This window comes from Cynocephalus volans, chromosome 8 (assembly GCF_027409185.1).
Source record: "Cynocephalus volans isolate mCynVol1 chromosome 8, mCynVol1.pri, whole genome shotgun sequence".
NCBI lineage: Eukaryota > Metazoa > Chordata > Mammalia > Dermoptera > Cynocephalidae > Cynocephalus > Cynocephalus volans.
In genome coordinates, this window is record NC_084467.1 from 31,824,740 (window position 1) to 31,845,851 (window position 21,112).

General features: G+C 43.1%; 1 pseudogene; it reads right to left on the reverse strand.

The window, feature by feature from the left end:
• Nucleotides 1-601: 601 nt before the first annotated feature.
• Nucleotides 602-21,112, reverse strand: part of LOC134383772 (peptidyl-prolyl cis-trans isomerase E-like) — a 29,948-nt pseudogene continuing 9,437 nt past the window's right edge.

Consider the following 21,112-nt stretch of genomic DNA (forward strand, 5'->3'; position numbering starts at 1 on the left):
TGTGGGATAAACGGTATGGATGAGGATCTCTCCCTAAATGGACTTGCAGGCCCGGGCCTCCCCTGCCTTCCGCTTAGAACCCACTTCTCCCAAATGTACCCTGGGAGTGCTGCCATATTTACCTCAAAGCTGTGTTCTTCCTAAAATATCCAAGCGTGGTAATCTCTTGGGATGAGGTGTGGCCCTCACTCTCACCCGCCTGTGGGATGATCCGGGCCAGCAGTGACAGCATGCCAAGGGTCTGCTGAGGACCAGGCAGGTGTGCAGCCCCTCCCAGGGCTCTGCTGGCCAGTGCCACGGCCACCTGTGCCCTTGTGGGAAGCTGATGGGGAACTTTCTAGATAAGGTTTCTCTTCTTGTTGGGAAGCCTTGAGCAAGTATTTGGCACTCTTTTTTTTTTTTTTTCAAAGTGTTTCCTCACTTAAGAAAATATTACATGTGTGCTGAGGAAATTTTTAAAAATAACAAAAAACCAGTACAAACACCCATAATCCTATCACATAGATAGCCAACGTTAATAATTCTTTTTTTTGGCACATATACATTTTTCTTTATATATAATATATGGATACTTTCCAAAATTAGGATAATACTCCATGCATAGCTTGGTGATCTGATTTATTCAATTTATGATATATTTTAAAATTTTGTTATTAAATATTCTTTGAAAACAATTTTTAGTGGCAATCCATGCCTGAGTTCTGCCTTGTTTCTCCCTCACATAACAGGTCTCCCAATTCTTTCCTCAGAGGGTGGGGCTGGTGCTCCCATGGCCGGGGGTGGGGTGGGGGGCGGGCAGGCACCGCATGCTCAGGTCGCATAGTCTCAAGGCTGGTCATTAGCCCAGAATCCCTGGACCTGGAGCAGGGTGACTGGAGCAGGGGCAGACACCTGACCTCTGAGGTTCAGTAGACCTCAGAGTACAAGGGTCATGGGTGGACCCAGTAGGGTTAACTTCTGGAGATACCACTGGATGGCTCTTCTCCTCCTGGCCAGCTCCTTTGTCTCCCCTTCCAGAGACAATTGGGGAAGCACAGTGACAAGTTCCCCACCATTACTCCCCTAACTTCCTCCCTTGTTTCTCAGGGCTGTATGACGACTCCCTCCAAGGGCTTCAGCCAGCCTGCTCCCTTTCCCACGTCACCCCCAGAGCCAGTCACGTTGAGTACTTCTCACACATCCTCCTCTTCTCTCCTGGACATCACAGCAGCCCCGAGTAGCTGGCATTAGCCTGGTCTCAGTGCTGCCATCCTGACAGTCATGCCTGAACACCAGTGAGAGAAGTGAGGGTCCCGGCTTCTGAAGGCAGAGACCCAGGCTGGCACAGGATGTCAGAGGTGGCACTGCTGTGCCATCCCTCCTCAAGAGCTGGCCTGGGTCGCGGGGTCTACTTCAAAAGGCTTCTCCCTGCCTTTCATGGCTCATCCCGATCTCAATCCAAAATGACAACACAGGCTGAGAGAACCAGCCCAGCCCAATGGATTCTCAGTGTCAAGACTCAATCCAAGCAGAACTATTGGGAGGTGGCATGGGAGCAGGTGGCAGCCATGGGGGAGGTTTCTGGTGACTGATGGGGCTCAGCCTCAGCTTAAGAGAAGCTTTGAGGTGGCCTGGCTGGCCCAAAACTGGTGAAAGGTAAGAGGCCAGCCTAGTGCAGGCTGCAACGTCCAGGCAGAACCAGGGTGGGGGGAGGAGGTAGGAACCAGGTCTAGCTTGTTTCTGTGTTTGCAGTACCAAGCGCAGTGCCTGGCCAAAGGAGGGCCCTAGGCACAATGCAGTCACACAATTCCGACTGTTTCAGTGACGAGTGACAATTGTATGGGCCAGTGAGACTGAGTACAGTGCCCATCATACACGGGCCAGTTGGTGTGAGAGCAGGAATGGAGCCTGGCCAACCCACCCTGCCCGCCTGGGAGCAGGACAGAGAGGAAACAGAAGCACTCTTGCATGGCTTTGACTTCAACTGCCTTGCAATGGGCCAATAAGGGCATCTCTGCAGGGACTTGGCTTGAGAGGCAAGGGCAGCAGAGGAAAAGACGCTATGGCTTGTCCCAGCAGCAACCTCTGGAAACACCTGGGAGCTGGCTGGAGGTATGGAGGCAAAGAAAACATCCAGGAGCCACACAGGTGGGCCCAAGACAGGCCCTGGCAGCAAGTGTCTGGACAAACCTGTGGCCATGCACAGCTTGTCCACAGTGGGGAGGGTGGCACCTGTGTAGCTGCTCCTGGGCCCCCAGCCATGCTTGGGAAAGAGTCCAGGGCTCACCCAGGCCATGTCTGCACAGGAGATGTTCCAAGCCGACCCTGAGGAAGGGCTCATGCCACTAATGCTTCAAACAAGACACCCTCGGTGCAGGTTCTCCTGAGGCTGGCGACTCCCTCCTGGAGGCTCAGGGGCAAGAGCGGAGTGGGGAGCAGAGAAGGCGCCGCCTCACACTAACTCCCCACAGTCGGCGATGATCACCTTCTGCTTCGGCTTCCCGTCCTTGTTGCCCTGGGCCTTCGCGGGCAGAACAGAAGAGGAGGAGGGGGAGAATATGAGCAGCTTAGGGATACCCACTGCCACCTGCCCACTCCCAACCTGGAAGCTGCCCATCAGAGGAAAGGGCTGCTGAGTGGAAGCAGTCCTGGCCTGTCTCTCCTGGGCCACACAGCATCCTCACCAGTCTTCCCCCAGGGCTGTGCACCAAGGGCCTGGGAAGGGAGGGGGCCCATTTCTGAACACATACCTCAATCTGCCACAAGACATCAAGGCCTTCAGTGACCGCCCCAAACACCGCGTGCTTGCCATCCAGCCATTCTGTCTTGTCACACATCAGGAAGAACTGGGAGCTGTTGCGGTTTGGGCTAGAGTTGGCCATGGAGAAGAGGCCTGGGGGAGAGAATGACCACATCAGCTCCCGCTACCCTGGCCCCCTGCCCTAAAGGACGTCTGTGCAGACTGTTGACAGCCCTTTAGCCAGGCAGGCTCAGACTCTGGGATGCACAGGCCACACAGATGTGGCCACCTGGTCTTTCACTTAATTGATAGTAAAATGGTATGAGTGAAGCTGTTTCACCATTTTATACTGGTTTGTCCTTTCCTTCACTCATTCATTTAACAAGTACTTATGGTCTACTTTGTAATGGGGTCCCTGTTGAGCCATGAGAACACTGGTCCCAGCCCTAGTAGAGCTCACAATCTAGCAGAAAAGAGTCACTCAAAAGATAACTGTGGATTCTTCTCAGGAATGCAAGGTTGGTTTAACATCTGAAAACCAAGCAATGTAATATATCATATCAATAGAATAAAGAACAAAAACCACACAATCATCTCAGATGCAGGAAAAACCTTATATAAAAATCCAACACCTTTTCATGATAAACACTCAGTGAGCTAGGAATAGAAAAGGAAACTTCCTCAATCTGATAAAGGGCATCTACAAAAAACTACATTGTGAAAGACTGGATGCTTTACCCCCAAGATTAGGAATAAGATAAAGGATGTCTGCCTTCACCACTTCTATTCAGCATTGTACTGGAGGTTCTAGCCAGGGCAATTAGGCAAAAAAACGAAATGAAAAGCATCCAATTGGAAAGGAAGTTGTGAACCTATCTCTAAATGCAGATCACATAATCTTGTATATAGAAATCTTAAGGAATCCACTAAAAAGCTATTAGAACTAATAAACAAGTTCAGCAAGGTTGCAGGATACAAGATCAATATACAAAAATCAATTATACTTTTATACATTAGCAAAGAACGACCTGAAAAAGAAACCAAGAAAACAATTCCACTTAAAATAGTATCAAAAAAGAATAAAGATACTTAGGGATAAATTTAAAAGTAGTATAAAACTTATACTCTGAAAATCTCAAAACATTACAGAAAGAAATTAAAGCAGAGCAGACCTAAACAAATGGAAAGATATCCTATGTTCATGGGTTAGAAGGCTTAATAGGGTTAAGAGGGCAATACTCCCAAATTGATCCACAGAGTCAATGCAATCCTGATCAAAATCCTAGCTGGCTTTTTTTTTTTTTTTTTTTTTTTTTGCAGAAATTGACAAACATCCCAAATTCATATGAAAATGTAAGAGACATAGAATAGCAAAAGCAATCCTGAAAAGAATAATAAAGTTGGAGGACTAGCTGTTCCTGAGTTCAGAACTTACTACAATTGGATCCCCGTACTGGCCAGCCACAAACAAAACAAACAAAACAAAACAAAACAAAACACAAAACAAAACAAAACAAAGCTAAAGAATCCAAGACAGTGTGGGAATGGCATAGGAATAGACACATGGATCAATGGAATAGAACTGAGTCCAGAAATAAGTCCTTGCATTTATGGTCACTGAATATTCACCAAAGATGCCAAGGTAATTAAACAGGAAAGGAATGACTGTTTAAACAAATAGTGCTAGGACAACTGGATATTCACATGCAAAAGAGTGACATTGGATTACCTTCCTCACACTATAACCAAAAATTAACTCCAAATGGATCAAAGACCTAAATGTAAGAGCTAAAACCATAAAATTCTTTATAGAAAATATAGGAATAAATCTTCATAACCACAATACCAAAAGTATAAGTAACAAACAAACAAAAAGATAAACTGAACTTCATCAAAACTGAAATCTTTTGTGTTTCAACGAACCCCATCAAAAAAGTGAAAAGACAACCAACAGAATGAAAGAAAATATCTGCAAATCATGTATTTGATAAGGTATCTGTATCTAGAATTTTTAAAGAATTGTTAATAATAAAAAGACAAATAATTCAATTTTAAAATGAGTGAATGAACTAAACATTTCTCCAAAGAAGATATATAATGGCCAATAAGCACATAAAAAGATGTTCAACATCATTAGTCATCAGGGAAATGCCAATCAAAACCACAATGAGATATCAAGTTTCACATCACTATGATGGGTGTAATAAAAAATACAGATAATAGGCAAGGGTTAACAAGGATGTAGAGAAATTGGAAACCTCATACATTGCTGATGGGAATGCAAGATGGTACAGCCCCTTTGAACAGTCTGGCAGTTCCTCAAAATGTTAAAAATAGAGTTATCATATGACCTAGCAGTTCCAATTCTAGGTCTATACCCAAGATAAATAAAAACTTATGTCCACACAGAAATTTGTACATGAATGTTCATAGCAGCATTACTTATAACAGCCAAAAAGTAGAAACAACCCATCACCTTATGAATGGATAAATTGTGGTATATCCATACAGTGGAATATTAATTGGCAATAAAGAGAAATAAAGTACTGATACGTGCTACATTATGGATGAACCTTGAAAACATTATGCTAAGTGAAAGAAGACAGCCACAAAAGCCTACATGTTGTATAATTCCATTTATATTAAATGTCTACAATAGGCAAATCCATAGACACGCAAAGTAGATGACTGTTTGCCTAGGGGTGGGGGACAACAGGATGGGAGAACAACTGCTAAACAGTATGGGATTCCTTTTTGGGGTGATAAACATGTTCTAAAATTGTGGTGATGGTTGCACAACTCTGTGAATAGATTAAAAAACCATTAAAATGTGTACTTTAAATGGTGAGCTAGATGGTATATGAATTTTATCCCAATAAAGCTGTTAAAAAAAAAGACAATTTTCTTTTTTTTGTGCAGCTGGCCAGTATGGGGATCTGCACCCTTGATTTTGGTGTTACGACACCAGGCTCTAACCAACCGAAACAAAAAGATAATTATGCTACAAAATAGCAAAGCCAAGTGACACAGACATTTGCACATAGAATGGGAGCACAGAAGACAGTCACCTAAGTGTGTGTGTGAAAGAGAGACACAGACACACACATACTCATACACACAAATGGCAGTATTGTGGAAGGCTTTCTGGAGGAGGTGACATCTGAGTTCAGTCTAAAAGGCCTGGGTTTGGCAGGGGCTAAGGAGCTGCATCTCGCCTGTGGCAATGAGAAACCCCATTCTTCATGGCTGGGCCTCTAGACTATGTGCTCCCTTCATATGGGGACTGTGTCCCATCCCACTGTCAATGTCCAGAGACAATCATGGTGTCTGACACATAAAAGACTAGCCCACCGATATCTGTTTTAAATATTTAAATATTCAATTATTTATTGCATGTTTATTGTGTGCTAGACATTGCTTCAGAGTACAATGGCAGATGAGAAAGACTGAATCCTGCCCTCATGAGGCTGACATTTTAGGAAGAGAGACAGAAAACAGATAAGTAAAAGAATAAATTAATAACCCAATTTTTTATAAGTGTATGAAGAAAAATGAAGCCAATTAACAAAAGTGAGATGACAGGTATATTAGTCTATTTTCTGTTGCTTATAACAGAATACCTGAAACTAGGTAATTTATAAAGGAAATAAAATTTATTTCTTAGAGTTTTTCGAAGCTAGAAGTCCAAGGTCCAGGGAACACATCTAGTGAGGGCTTTCTTCTTGGTTGGAACTCTCTACAGGGTCCCACAGCAATGCAGGTAATCACATGGTGAGAACAGCAAGAGCTCTTTAATTTGCTCAGTTGCTCTTGTTATAAAGCCACAAGTGCCAACCCACTAAACCACTATAGTCTGATTTCCCACCATATTAAACCACCATAATCTGATTTCCCATCCTCTTAACACTATCATAATGGGGATTAAGCTTCAGTGAGTTTTGGGGGACATTCAATCCACAGCAGCAGGAAAGCCTATTTTAGAGAGAGTAAGATCAGGGCAGGCCTCTTGACCAAGGTGACATGTGCGTGGCACCTGAAGTAAGTGAGGGTGAACATCTGGACACAAGAGGAAGAATATTTCAGGACAGGAAACAGTGTTTGCAAATGCCTTGAGGCAGGAGTGAACTCAGGATGTCTGAGGAACAGCAAGACTGCCATGTGGATGCAAAGAGCCAGAAGCAGCACATCCTATGAGCATGAAGTGTCAGGACCTAGGACAGGTTGACCCTGCAGGACCAGAGCCTATGGTGATGCAGCCAGGGAGAGCTGTCAGCAGGAGGTGATCAGATTTATGTTTTAAAAAGATTGCTCTGACTACCATGTGAAGATCAGACTCTGAGAGGGAAGAGGCCAAACTGGAAACAAGGAGAGCAGCTAGGAGGACCTGGTGGTGGTGGTGGTGGAAGGGTGAAGAAAGGCTGAGCTAGGAGATGGCTTGGAGACAGATGAATGTGACATATGGGTGACACAGGAAAGGAGTCAAGGATGACTCCTAAGTTTCTGACCAAGCAGCTAAGTGGACAGCTGTGTCATTTACTCAAACAGAGAAGAGGGAGAGGAAGAGTTTGGGGGAGAAAGCCAAAAGCTGTTTTGGACATGTGAAGTGTGAGATGCCCGGAGGGTATCCAGTGAAGATGGCAGGCAGGCAGTTGGAGAGGAGTCTGGAAGTCAGGGAGCGATCAGCATGGAGACTTAGAGACATCGCTGAAAGCCCGCAGACAGGATGTGGCACCTAGGGCAGCGGTTCTCAATGGGGTAATACTGCCCCCTATGGGGCTATTTGGAAACATCAGGGTATGTGTTTGGTGGTCAGTAATAGTGGCGGGTACTACCTGGCATTAGTGGGAAGGGATCAGGAAATCAAGGTGTCCTGCTATGTCCCACCTAATAGAGAATTATTCTAAATCCTCTTGGACTTTCAAATGCCCTGATAAACATTAACACAGATGAGAAAAATCTGTTGATAATGATCTGAGCCTAGAACCGATCTCTATTTTCCATATAAATCCAAATAACTACTTTTTTGCACTGAATTTTTCCAGGTATAGACCTATCACGTAAACTGAGGGAACTTCTAATTTCTTTTTGTTTGGAATTTTACCAAGAGATTTTTCACTACTTATGATTCTACCAACACAATACACCTGTATCAATCAGTCCACACTGCTAACTGTTGCTCTAGGCAGAAGTGCACGTTTAAATATTTTATATACATAGCTGTGTCACAGCATTTAAATACTGAAATGCATATTATTTTATTGCTTTCCTTTAATTTCCCTTTATATTACAATCATGACATAATACTATTTTTTATTAAATTATACATTGGAAAGATATGCTAGCTATGACTTTCATTTCAGCATAGTAAAGTATTAGTTATAAGAGTTGAGTGCTGAGCTAAAAGGGTTAAGAATCACTAAAGAGAATATAGATAGCATCTTTGACGAGAGGAGGCGGGGTAGGGAAGAAAGTCTCCCTGGAGGGGCTGAGAAAAGAAACACAGGCAATGAGTATGCACAACTCTTTTAAGCAGTTTTGCTAAAAGGGGACCAATGACTAGGAGTGGGAGCTGGAGGGGGAACATGGGGCCAAGGGAGAGTTATTTTATTTTTTAAAGGCTGGCGATGTTGCAGCACTCTTGCACGCAGATGGGAGTGAGGGTCAGGGCAGAGGGAAAACAGAGGCTGCTGGAGAGGGAGGCAGTGTCTGAGTGGAGGGGCTGGCCTCTAATGGGAGCTGGCAGAAAGTTCACCACAGTTGCGGGAGGGAAGACAGATCAGGTGTGTGAGAGTGACACAGGCAGGGGAGCAGATCTGGCCATGCAAAGTCAAAACAGTTCCCTTCTGATTGTTTCTCAAAGAGCAAGATCATCAGCTGAGAGGGATGGTGCACGGGGCAAGCTAGAGGGCCGAGGAGCGAAGATTAGGCCTGTTTTCTCTTCAGACGGTGGGTAAGAATCACCTGTGGCACTCGGGGAGGACTGCTGGGCAATGCTCCAGGTACCCTTAAGACCTGTGCTCTTCAACTCAAAGGGGACCAGTCAGCTCAGGGCGAGCTTTACTCCAGCAGACAGAGCTCTGTACTAGGTGAGCAGGAGAGAGGCAGTGGGGCTCAGAAACAAGGGACGCATGCCCAGTGATGGAGCGGGGGTTGTGAGTCAGGCGGGAGGGCGGGGGGTGGGTGGCAGTGCACGTGTGAGAGAGTACAGGATGCCTTCCAACCACGAAAACCTCTGAAAGGACCACATGGTGACAAAGGAGGAAATCTGAATATGTGTTGTAGATTAGATAATAGTATTGTATCATTGTATCAGTGTTTAGTTTCCAATTTTGATAACTATGCTGTGGGAACATTACCCTTGTTCTTAGGAAACAAAGCTGAAATGTTTAGTGGCAAAAGTACATAAAGTCTCCAATTTATTCTCAAAAGACTCTAAAAAAAGTGCACTGTCTATAAATATATACCAAAGAGAATAGAGAATGAAAAGGCACAAAAAGGTATATGGGGGTTTATTGTGCTATTTTTGTAATTCTTCTGTAAGCTTAAAATTACATAAAATAAAAAGTTACAAAAACAGTAACAGCAGCACACCACTGTAGTAGCAGAAGCAAGCTTCTGTGCTTCCTCCTCCCATAATGAAAGGAGATAGGCTGGCCGGATGCCCAGATGGTTAGAGTATGGTGCCGATAACATCAAGGTCAAGGGTTTGGATCCCTGTACTGGCCAGCCACCAAAACAAAAAAATTTTTTTTAATAAATAAATAAAAGGAGATAAACATGAACTTGTATAAGCCAAAATGAAAAACAAAAAACTTTTGAAGCCCAAGGCTATCTCCACGCTGGCAAAGCTGAACACTTCTCCTCTGTCCAATGGCTGGGTCTCCTCCAGGCCTGGTCCCTCGACCAGAACCACAGCCCGTCCTTCCATCCTGCAGAGCCATCCTGCCCTGGCCCAGCCTCACTCATCACTGTACACCAATCAGCTCCTACCTGGTCCTGTGTATTTGAGGATGAAGTTTTCATCACCAAACTTTTCCATAAATGGACTTGCCTCTGGTGCCACTGTGGTTTGTGAAATCACCATCCTGGCACATGAACTGGGGGATGATGCGGCAGAAGCTGCTTCCTTTTGAAGACAAATCCCTTTTCATGGGTGCACAGGCAATGGGAAGAAAGGAAAAAGTGCTGAGGTAAAAAATATCTAACTAGATAATTAAAACTCCAGCTCTCAGATCTAAAAAAGTACATATTACCTTTACTTAAATGTTTACGTGTGGTCCTGGCACACTAATAGACTGAATAGACGAGGAGAATAGAATAGAGAGTCCAGAAATAGACTCAGATACATATGGAAATTCAGAATTTCCTAAAGGTTGTCATCTTAAATCACTAGGGCAAAGATGAACTTTTTATAAAATAGTGTTGGGACAACTGAATAAACATTTGAAAAACGGTAAAATTGGATCTACCTCTTATACCACTGCAAGAATAAACTCCAGATGGATCAGATATATCAACATAAATTAAAAAATTTACAAGCACTAGAGGACAACGCGGGTTGGATTCTTCTATAACCAGGGTGTAAGGAAAGACTTTCTAACTATGTTTCAAAATCTAAGTGCAATTTTAAAAAAAAGTTCAGGCTTCTGGTCAAGATGGTGCAATAGATGGTCTCCAGTGTCACTCTCTCCCACAATCAACCAATTTACAAACATTAAAAAGCAATGACAGCCAAGCTGAGAACGCTAGAACTCAGGGGAAGAGGAGAGACCAACAGAGTGCATGAAGGCAGAAGCCATAATGGGAGAAAGGACCACTTCCACCATTTTGGGACCTGGCCAGTTGAAGGCCTCGGCCATGCCCCCACAGCATCTGCACCAAGCCCAGCAACGACCACCAAGCCACCCCTGGAAATGCCCCAGGCTCCCGAGCTGGGGTGGTGGGGGGCCAAGAGCCTCAGCCACGCCCCCCTGACATCTGTATCCAGCCCAGCAATGATTGAGCTGCCACTGGAAGTCCTCTGGTCTCCCCTGCTAGAATCAGGGGGGTGCCACAGGCCTCGACCATGCCCCTCCTACCCCTATTTCCTCCTCCTACCCTATTTCCCTCCCCCTTTTCTTCTCCCCCCCACCCCCCAACTGCTGCACAACAACACCTTAGAATGTAAAAAAATAATATTAGTAAATAAATATTTTTTTAAAAAGGTTCAACTATGTACCAACAAAGGAAGTTTGCATGCAAAAAACATCATAAGCAAAGTAAAACAGTGAAAAATAAAATAAAATAACACCCTGACAATCTGGGAGAAATATTCACGCGCAACATACGAGGGTACTTCAAAAAGTTCAGAGAAAGCTCTATATTACTGTTTTAATTCTATATTCCACAGACTTTTTGAAGTACCCCCTTATATCACAGAATATCTAGTATCCTTAATACATGAAGGATATTCTTAAAAGTTGAAAAAAAAAGATCAAAACCTAATAGCAAAAAGGGCAAAAGACATATAACAAACGAATGTTACCAAAAATGATATAAAAAGTCATTAAATGCATAAAAAGATTTTCTTCACTCATAATAAAAAAAGTAAATTAAAATAACTTTGAGATTCCATTTTTCACCTATCGCACTCAAAAATTCAAAAGCTCGACAACACAGTGTGATTGAAGTCAGGGTAAAAGGTGCTCCCACACCTCACTGAGGGGAATGCAAAATGATACAACCGCTGTGGAAGAGAAACTCCATAGGCATTTATTTGACTATGACCCAGTAATCCTACTTCTAGGAGTTTACCTTGATGATATACTTCCAACAATATGAAATTCATATGCACATCATGGCATTATTTTAATTGCAATATAATGGAAACAACCTAAATGCCCACACATAGGAATCTGGTTGAATAAACTATGGCACATCTACCCCCATGAAATCCTATAAAAAAGAATAAGGAGGTCTCTATGAACCGATATGAAGTGATTTCCAGGATATGCTGTTAAGTGAATAAAAGCAAAGTACGAAAGAGAATACAAAATATGTGTAAGAATGAAGGGGAAACAAGTAAATATTCCTCTCTCTGCTTATTTTTGCAAAAGGAAACAAAAGAAGGATTAGGCAAAAATGAGTGGAATTGATTACAACAGGAGACGGGTGGGCATAAGGGGTAGAAGGGATAGGAAGGGAGTGGTATAATTTTGGTCATACCTCTTTGCACAGTTTTGACTTTTGAAGCATGTTAATGTTTATTGAAAAAATAAAATTAAATCAGTAAGGATAAAGGGAAAACCCTAAAGCTGGATACAAAGAGAAATAAATGAACTTAAGTCAAGTGGATAACTTAACCATACAGAAAGGGGAAAAAAGGAATCCAAGAACTTTCCGACACAGTATTTGGACTCTTTAACTTCAGACTAAAGACAGAAAGAACTGCAAAGAAATTGTTTGTTGGTAGTGGTACAATTGTAGCAATTCTGAAAATATTTTCTACTAGAGAATTCAGAAAATAAATATATTGATGTGGGAGAAATACATATTTATATGCATATAAATATATTTCTATGGGAGAAAGGAGATATATGTATGTCAAAGAAGAACCCTGCAGTATTGGGCTGAAGTTAGAGTATTGGTATGAACCCGATTTAAACACACACACACACACACACACACACACACACACACACACAACTTCCTAGCACACACACACACACACACACACACACACACACAACTTCCTAGCCCCGTCTGCTGTTAAGAGCCTAGAATCAATTACATCTCAGTAGCAGTATACATGCCCCACATTCAGATCTTGACTTCTTCTTCTTTTTTTTTTTTTTTTTTGTGACCGGTAAGGGGATCGTAACCCTTGGCTTGGTGTCGTCCACACTGTGCTCAGCCAGTGAGCGCACCGGCCATATCCCTATATAAGATCCAAACTCGCGGCCTTGGCGCTCCCAGTGCCACACTCTCTCGAGTGAGCCACAGGGTTGACCCAGATCTTGATTTCTAATTATTATTTCCTAGTAAAAGGAACAAGAGCTTCTTGGAGAAATGGCTGATTCCAGGGTCTGAACAGAGATGTACAAGATAAGCTTGGATCATCTCATCATACCAAAAAGTAAGGAAGTGCTCAGAAAATCATGGGGAATGTTGATGGATATAAGAGCAAGCTTGGTGAGGGTTCCAATGGCCAAACCTAGAACAATCTGAGCAACTGACAACTTAATGACTGTAATGGACACATTGAATGAAAAGACTCATGAGTTCACACTAACACATAAACTACTAACACATAAACAAATGAATAAAGGGGAGAGGGAAAAAGAAAAAGCTCTTTTTCATAACATAATACTAACCAAAATAAATGTAATGTAATGCTAATTTTTACAAATGTAGAGGGAATAATAGTTAGAAAATTACCATCACAGTCATAATTGTTTTAGGCTAGAATTTTTTTTAAAAAGGATACTATTAAAGCAACCAGGTGAAAGTCTTAAACTGTCTCCCCACAAATCACTTGTCAATTACAAATAAAGGTATCTTTTAAGAGGGAACAACTGGCAACAATCTTAACCAAGTGACCCTCACCAACAATGGAAAAACTAACATCAATGATGTCCTGAGATGGACGTGTCACTTCTGTGGTGTTCCTGCCAAAGATGCATACCCTGAACCTAATCATGAGGAAATCATCAGACAAATAAGGAATATTCTGTAAGATAACTGGCCTAGAGTCTTGAAAAATGGCAATGTCATGAAAGACAGAGGCTGAAGAACAGATTAAAAGAGACTAAATTGACATGACAATTAAATACAATGCATGATTCTGGATTGGGGGAGAAAGGTTGCTATAAAGGACAGTAGTATGGGGACGATCAGGAAAATTTTACTATGAACTACAAATAGATCGTATCAGTGTTCAATTTCCTGAATTGGTTATAAAAAATAATAGCCTTCCTTTACTGGTCAGCCAGGAAAAAAAAAAGATGATAGCCTTGTTCTTAGGAGATCCATACTGAAGTATTTAGGGGTGAAAGATCATAATCATTGCAACTTACTTTCAAGTGGCAGAGTAAATAATAATCATATGCATATATAGGTAGACAGCAAATATTAACAATGGGTGGATATAAGTAAAGGACGTGACTATTTATTATAATTTTCTTACAACTTTTCTATTGGCTTGACATGTTTTCAAACGTCAACCACTTGAAAACAGTTCCTGGCATGTTACTTGGTTCTGATAGAGAATGAACACCTAACCAGGGCTTCCAGTCAAGACGGCGGAATGGACAGTCCCCAGCGTCACCCTCTCCCACAAATCAACAATTTACAACCATTAAAAAGCAACAACAGCCAAGCTGGGGCCGCTAGAGCTCAGAGGAAGAGGAGGAGAGACCTATGGAGTTCATTAAGGCAGGAAAAGCCACAACAGTAGAAAGAAAGGATCACTCCCACCATTTTGAATCCCAGTGTCTTCAAAGCTGGAGCTGGTGAGCCCATGGAACAAGAGATGGCAAAAGCTGCAGCTGTGCCCTTTGTATGAAGTTGCTTGGAGGTGGCAGGGGAGAAGAGGCCCTTGGTGGCCCCCAGGCCAGCAAGACCACTAACAGGGCTCCCATGGACCCACATAGGAGTGATGAGCCACAGACAACAGAAGGCTGATGAGTCATCACAAGGTAGCGGTACATGGCCTGTCCCATGGGAAGTGTTTGGAGTATGGGCGGTGAGAAAGATGAGCCACCAGGGGAACACTAGGGCACAGCATGGACAGCTGATCTGCCACTCAATCAGCACAGGACCACTCAGTGGAGACTGGTCAGGAATACAGATCTGCAGGGGGTGCAGTTTGCTGAAAAGTCTGAAGCCCAGACCAGAGTTTCCACACAACCCAGATGTACCAGAATCCACAAGACCTGGAAGTACATATGAGGTCAACAATTAAAACCTGAGCTGCACAAAAAGCCTTCTCCAGGGAATTAGCAGCAAAGCAGCAATTTAGCTCAACTACAGAGCTCAAGTGCTGGTCCCCACAGGAAGTTCCCCCATTTTAGAAGTAGGCAAAAGACAACAAATTAGTTCCAGTGCAGAGTTTAAGTGGTAGGAACAGCAAATAATCCAACACAGAACTGAAAGAAAAAACAAAATACCCACAGATCAGAGAAAAAGTTTGATATTAACTAGTAAAGGTCTGACATCACCAAAGAAATTCTATAAAACCTAGAAGGACCTGAAGCCTCCAGGCTCCCAAGCCAGGGAGTGGGCAGGACTGGGGCCCTCAGCCACACCCCCCAACACCTGCAACCAGCCTAGTGACGACTACCGAGCCACCACAGAAAGCACTCTGGGCTCCCGAGCCAGGGCAGTAGGGGGCTGAGGGCTTCAGCCACACCCTGCTGACATCTGCATTCAGCCCAGCAACAACCAAGCCACTGCTGGAAGACCCCTGGTCTCCCCTGAAGGAATGAATGAGGGGGGTGCTATGGGCCTCAACCATGCCCCTCCTCCTTCCTCCTTCTCCCACCCTACTTCCTTCCCCATTCCCATCTTTCCCTCCCACACAACTGCTCTGAAACAACATCTTAGAATGTAAAAAAAAAATTAATAAATAAACAAACAAAAAAAAACCTAACCATGTGACATCAAGTGACCATGTGGCCAGAACTATCCATCATGAGCTGTGTTCCATTGAATTCATTAAATTATAAAGTCTGGCAGGCCCAGAAGGAATCTACCACAGGATAGATATAGTGCATTCAGAATTGGGCACAAGAAGGGACACAGACACAACTAAACTTCCATGTACAGGTGACTTCAGGGCACACCTATGGTCACGTGTAAGTTCCTTATAACCAGCTAGCATAAGAAGAGAAAGGACAGGCTTGATTCACCGATAGGTTGGCTCAATATGTGGGGATGAGCTGAAACTGGACTGCTACTGCACTACAGCCCTACTCAGGGATGGCACTAAATGACAGTGATGAGAGGAAATCCTCTCAAAAGGCAGAGCCTCAGGTGACAACTTTGTGTGGAAAGAGAAGGGCTCCAGTAAGAATGTACAGAAACTCAAGTAAACAGAAAGCCTCAGCAAGCTGACATCAGCTAGCTTTTCTCCTGGGCCACTGCAGTGCTGCCCAACAAGTGCATGAACAAAGTAGTCATGATAACCGGAATGGAGGTAATACATGGGCCAATAACACGGGCTTCACTCACCAAGGCTCATCTAGCTACTGCTACCACCAAATGTCCAACTAACAACTGAGACCAACACTGAGTTCCCCTACGTTCCAGAACCACCACCCGCTTTGTGGCAGTGGACTGCACTGGACCCCTTCTATCCTGAGGAAGCGGGAATTCATCTTGACAGGCATCAACCAATACTCTGGATATTGGTTTGCTTTTATTGCCTAAGGGCTTCGGCTTGCAGCATTATCCAAATGCTCACAGTATCAAATGACACGGGACACTGTATGCTATGGTTTCAATGTGTACCCTCCAAAATTCAAGTGTTGAAACTTAATGGCCAATGTGATGGTATTAAGAGGTGGGGCTTTAGGAAATGATTAGGTCATGATGGCTCTTCTCCTTGTGAATGGGATAAAGCCCTTATGAAAGAGGCTTCCCACAGTCTTTGCTCTTTTACCCTTACGCTTCTGTTATGTGAGGACATAGCATTCCTCCTTCACTGGAGGATGCTGCAACAACATACCATCTTGGAAGCAGAGAGCAGCCCTCACCAGACAACTGAAACTGCCAATGCCTTGACTTTAGACACCATTCAAAACTGATAAACAAATGGAAAGGCCTTAAGGTGCAGCTGAGGCACAAGCTTAGAAATAGCCCTTTGTGAGGATGGGCACAATATACACCCTAAACCAGTGACCATCATAGAGTACTGTGGCCCTGGAAGTCCAGGAACCACAAGGTAGAATTGGGTTAGGGTTAGGGTTAGGGTTAGAATTGGAGTGGCCCTGCTTACAAACACTCTCCTTCTTTCCTCCCCTGCAACTGAAGGCTCTGTGGGTCTAGAGGTCCTGGATCCTACAGGGTACACTTTTAACAATGGAGACAACTAGAATCCCATTAAACGTTAAGCTATGACTTCTGCCTGATCGCATTAGGCTGCTTGTGCCAAAAGACAAGCAGGTAAGAAAAGGAGTTGCCATCTTGGCAGGATGACTGACCTTGATCATCAGGAGGAGGTGCGTTTGCTGTTATACAATAGGGCTGGTCAGAACATGTTTGGCACCACGGGACCAAGTGGGGCATCTCTTGTACTCCCCTGCCCAATTTTGATAAGCAGCCATGGCCTGAGAAGGCCTTAATGACCAGCAGCTCAAATCCCCATGGATAATGGTCTAGGTCACCCCACCATTTAGACCAGCCATTTAGACCAGCAGAGGAGCCAGCTAAGGTGAGGATGAGTGGTATCTAGAATGCGCAGAAGAGGAGGGAGATGATGAGCGTCAGTTGTAGTTCTAGGACCAACAGCAGCAATAGGAACTACAGTTGATTTCACTAACTTTCCTCTAATTTCCCCAAGAAAAGAGACTAACCAGAGATCCAGAGGAGCTGCTCCCAGGTGAAGTGAATATACTATATGAAGCTAATGGATCTGAGAGGCACAACAGGAGGACCATGGTGGATACTGTGTGAAACCCCTCAGATCCCCTACAAGACCAAGACCATCACTTCCTCAGCTCCCAGGATGAGACCCACTCCAGGAAATGCCTTGGCCAATGGGAGTGGAGCTGCCTCACCAAAGTTTACATGGTGACTCCTGGGAATTCGCCAGAATTCATGACTGATCCATATGAGGGTACAAAGGCCTGGCCCCCTTGTCTCAATTCAGTACAACTCTGAAGGGATATCCAAGCTCCACAACTCCCCCTGGGATCAGCTAAGGGCTCTGTGTGACTGTGTGGCAGTACAAATACTCTCTGCCCAACCTACTTCCCTCATTCTTACACGAGTTGATCCTGAGATCACTCCCCAATAAACTTCCCGAATATGCCTCCATGAGTCTATTGCCTAGAAAAACTGACCTAAAATAGCCAAAAACTGAAAAAAAGCAAGTAGTAGCAACATGAGTTATTTTTTCAGAGATACAGCAACAAAAACTGAAATAATTAGTTAAAAGAAATAAACATTTCTTCTGGCAAGGCAGAGAAATGATGATATGGTGGGAACAGAAGAATGTCACATTTTATTACAGAATGATTTTGTTTAAACTATGTACAATTATGACTTTGATAAACACAAAAAAGCTAGATTAAAACAAAAAATGATTATGGGTAAAAGATCATTATGAATATTTTTAAAAATAGGAAAAAATACACAACTACTGTCAATAGTAGTTACGTCTGAAAGATGGGCTGGAAGTAGAAGAAAACATTTTAGCTTTTAGTTTTTAAAAAACAGTAACTTCCTAGTGAAGACACTTGGCAGACAGCTCCTTAACCATGTGATCAAAGTTAACATCACAAACATCTGAACTGACATCATGTACTTCCTCATATGGTGCACTAACGACATTGTACCTGTGGTATTCCTGCCAAAACACATAACCTGAATCTAATTATGAGGAAGAATCAGGTAAATACAAATTAAGAAACAACCTTAAACACAATTGGCCTGTTCAAAGATGTCAAGATAAAAAGACAATGAAAAACTGAGAAACTAAAAGGAGAATAAAGAGACTCAGCAACTAAACGCAATGTGTAAACCCTTGTCAGGGAAGAAAAATTGCTAAAATTATTATAAAGGACAATATTGAGAAAGGGATAAAATTTGAACATGGCTAGAAAATCAAAGTGTTGTGTCAATGTTAAATTTCATAATTTTGACAGTTGTACTGTGATTATGTGAGGGAATATTCTTGTTCTTAAGAAATATATACTGAGGGCCGAGCCTGTGTGCGGCGCTGGGAGCGCTGCGATGCTCCCACCGCGGGTTCGGATCCTATATAGGAATGACCGGTGCACTCACTGGCTGAGTGCCTGTCACGAAAAACCAACAACAACAAAAAAAGAAATATATACTGAAATATTTAGAAGGGGCATGATGTTTTCAACCTCCTCTCAACTGGTACAGGGGGAAAAATATATGTATATACATATGTGTATATATGTATGTATGTACATAAAGAAAATGATAAAGCATAGGGAGCAAAAAGTAAATTAATGAATGGACAAAGGTATATGAGAGTTCCTTGACTCGGCTGCCGGGAGGCGGGAAACCTGGATGCCTCCCGGCTCGGGCGGTCGGAGCGCTGAGAGGCGCAGCTGAGGCGGACTGAGGAGGCTGCGAGGGAGGCAGCGCGGCGGACAAGGATGCATCCAGCCTTCCTGGACTGAGGGTGAAGAGATGAGAGTTCTGAGATCACTCATCACTAATTTGCTCTACGATGTGAACTTAGCAGCGGCGGCCCCTCCTCACCCGAACATCAGGGCCCTCCAGACCCAGGCGCCCCAACAATATCTCCTCAAGCCAAAGCCCCAGGACCTCAAGGACTGCATTTGCACACCCTCCCACCCAACTCCTCCTCGGGACCTGACCAGACTGGACATTTACCAGCCAACTGCTCCCACCAACTCGCCCTAAGAGAGGAGCTGGTCTGCCTGCTGTGTTCATCAGACCGCCCAGTGGAACAGAAGATACTCTGCTCATTTCATCTGATCTGTGGACTGTGAAACCCCCTGCCACAATGAATAAACATCAAAGAAAAGATACCAGAAATACAAAAAATCAAGAAAGTACACCACCAAAAGATAATAAATCTCAAGCTCTAGATCCTACAGAACAAGAAGCCCTTGAAATGACTGACAAGGAATTTCAAGTGATAATTCTAAGGAAACTGGATGAGATACAAGAAAACTCAGCTAGACATCATGATGAAACGAGGAAAAGTATACAGGACCTGAAAGAGGAAATGTACAAGGAAATCAATGCCCTGAAAAAAAAAATGTAGCATAACTTGCTGAACTGAAGAAGCTATTCAGCGAAATAAAAACACAACAGAGAGTTTAACCAGCAGGCTTGTGGAAGTTGAAGAGAGAACCTCTGAACTTGAAGATGGGCTGTTTGAAATAACACAAGCAGACAAAAAAAGAAAAAAGAAAAAAGAATCAAAGGCATTGAAGAAAATCTGAGAGAGATATCAGACAACCTTAAGCGCTCAAATATCCGAGTCACGGGTATTCTAGAAGGGGAGGAAAAAGGAGATTGCATTGAAAACATATTCAACAAAATAGTGGCAGAAAACTTCCCAGGTATAGGAAAAATCACAGATCTTCAGATCCAGGAAGTTCAACGATCTCCAAACGTATTCAACCCAAAAAGGTCCTCTCCAAGACATGTTATAGTCAAATTGGCAAAACTCAAAGACAAAGAGAGAATCTTAAAAGCTGCAAGAGAGAAGCATCAAATCACCTATAAGGGAGCCCCAATCAGGCTAACTTCAGACTTTTCATCACAAACCCTAAAAGCTAGAAAGGAATGGGATGATATATTCAAAATACTAAAAGACAGAGATTGCCAGCCAAGAATACTCTACCCTGCAAGGCTATCCTTCCGAAATGAAGGGCAAATAGTATATTTCTCAGACAAACAAAAACTGCGGGAGTTCACCACCGCACGACCACCCTTACAAGAAATTCTCAAGGGAGTACTGGGTTTGGTTCCTGAAAAATAACTACCACTGCCATAAAAACCCAAGAAAAATCTCAACCCACTAGTATAATAAAAATGGCATTCATGAAGAGAAAACAAACAAACAAAAAGGCTATCTACAACCTAAGGAACCAACAAACACAGGAAACAAACAGTAAATCAGAAAGCAAGGAATAAAAGATACCTAAGACAACCAAACAACAATCAATAAAATGCTAGGAATAAATCAACACTTTCCAATAACAACTCTTAATGTAAAAGGCTTAAATTCCCCAATCAAAAGACACAGACTGGCTGACTGGATTAAAAAGGAGGACCCAACTATATGCTGCCTTCAAGAGACCCACCTCACCCATAAAGACTCACATAGACTAAGAGTGAAAGGATGGAAAAAGATTTACCATGCAAACAGAAAAGAAAAATGAGCTGGAGTAGCTATTCTTATATCTGACAAAGTAGACTTTAAACTAAAAACCATAAAAAGAGACAGTGAGGGACACTACATAATGATAAAAGGACTTATCCATCAAGAAGACATAACAATCATAAATATGTACGCACCCAATGTTGGAGCAGCCAGATTTATCAAACAAACTCTATTAGACCTAAAGAAGGAAATAGACACTAATACCATAATAGCAGGGGACCTGAACACCCCACTGTCAATATTGGACAGATCATCTAGGCAAAGAATCAGCAGAGAAACACAAGATCTAAATAATACTC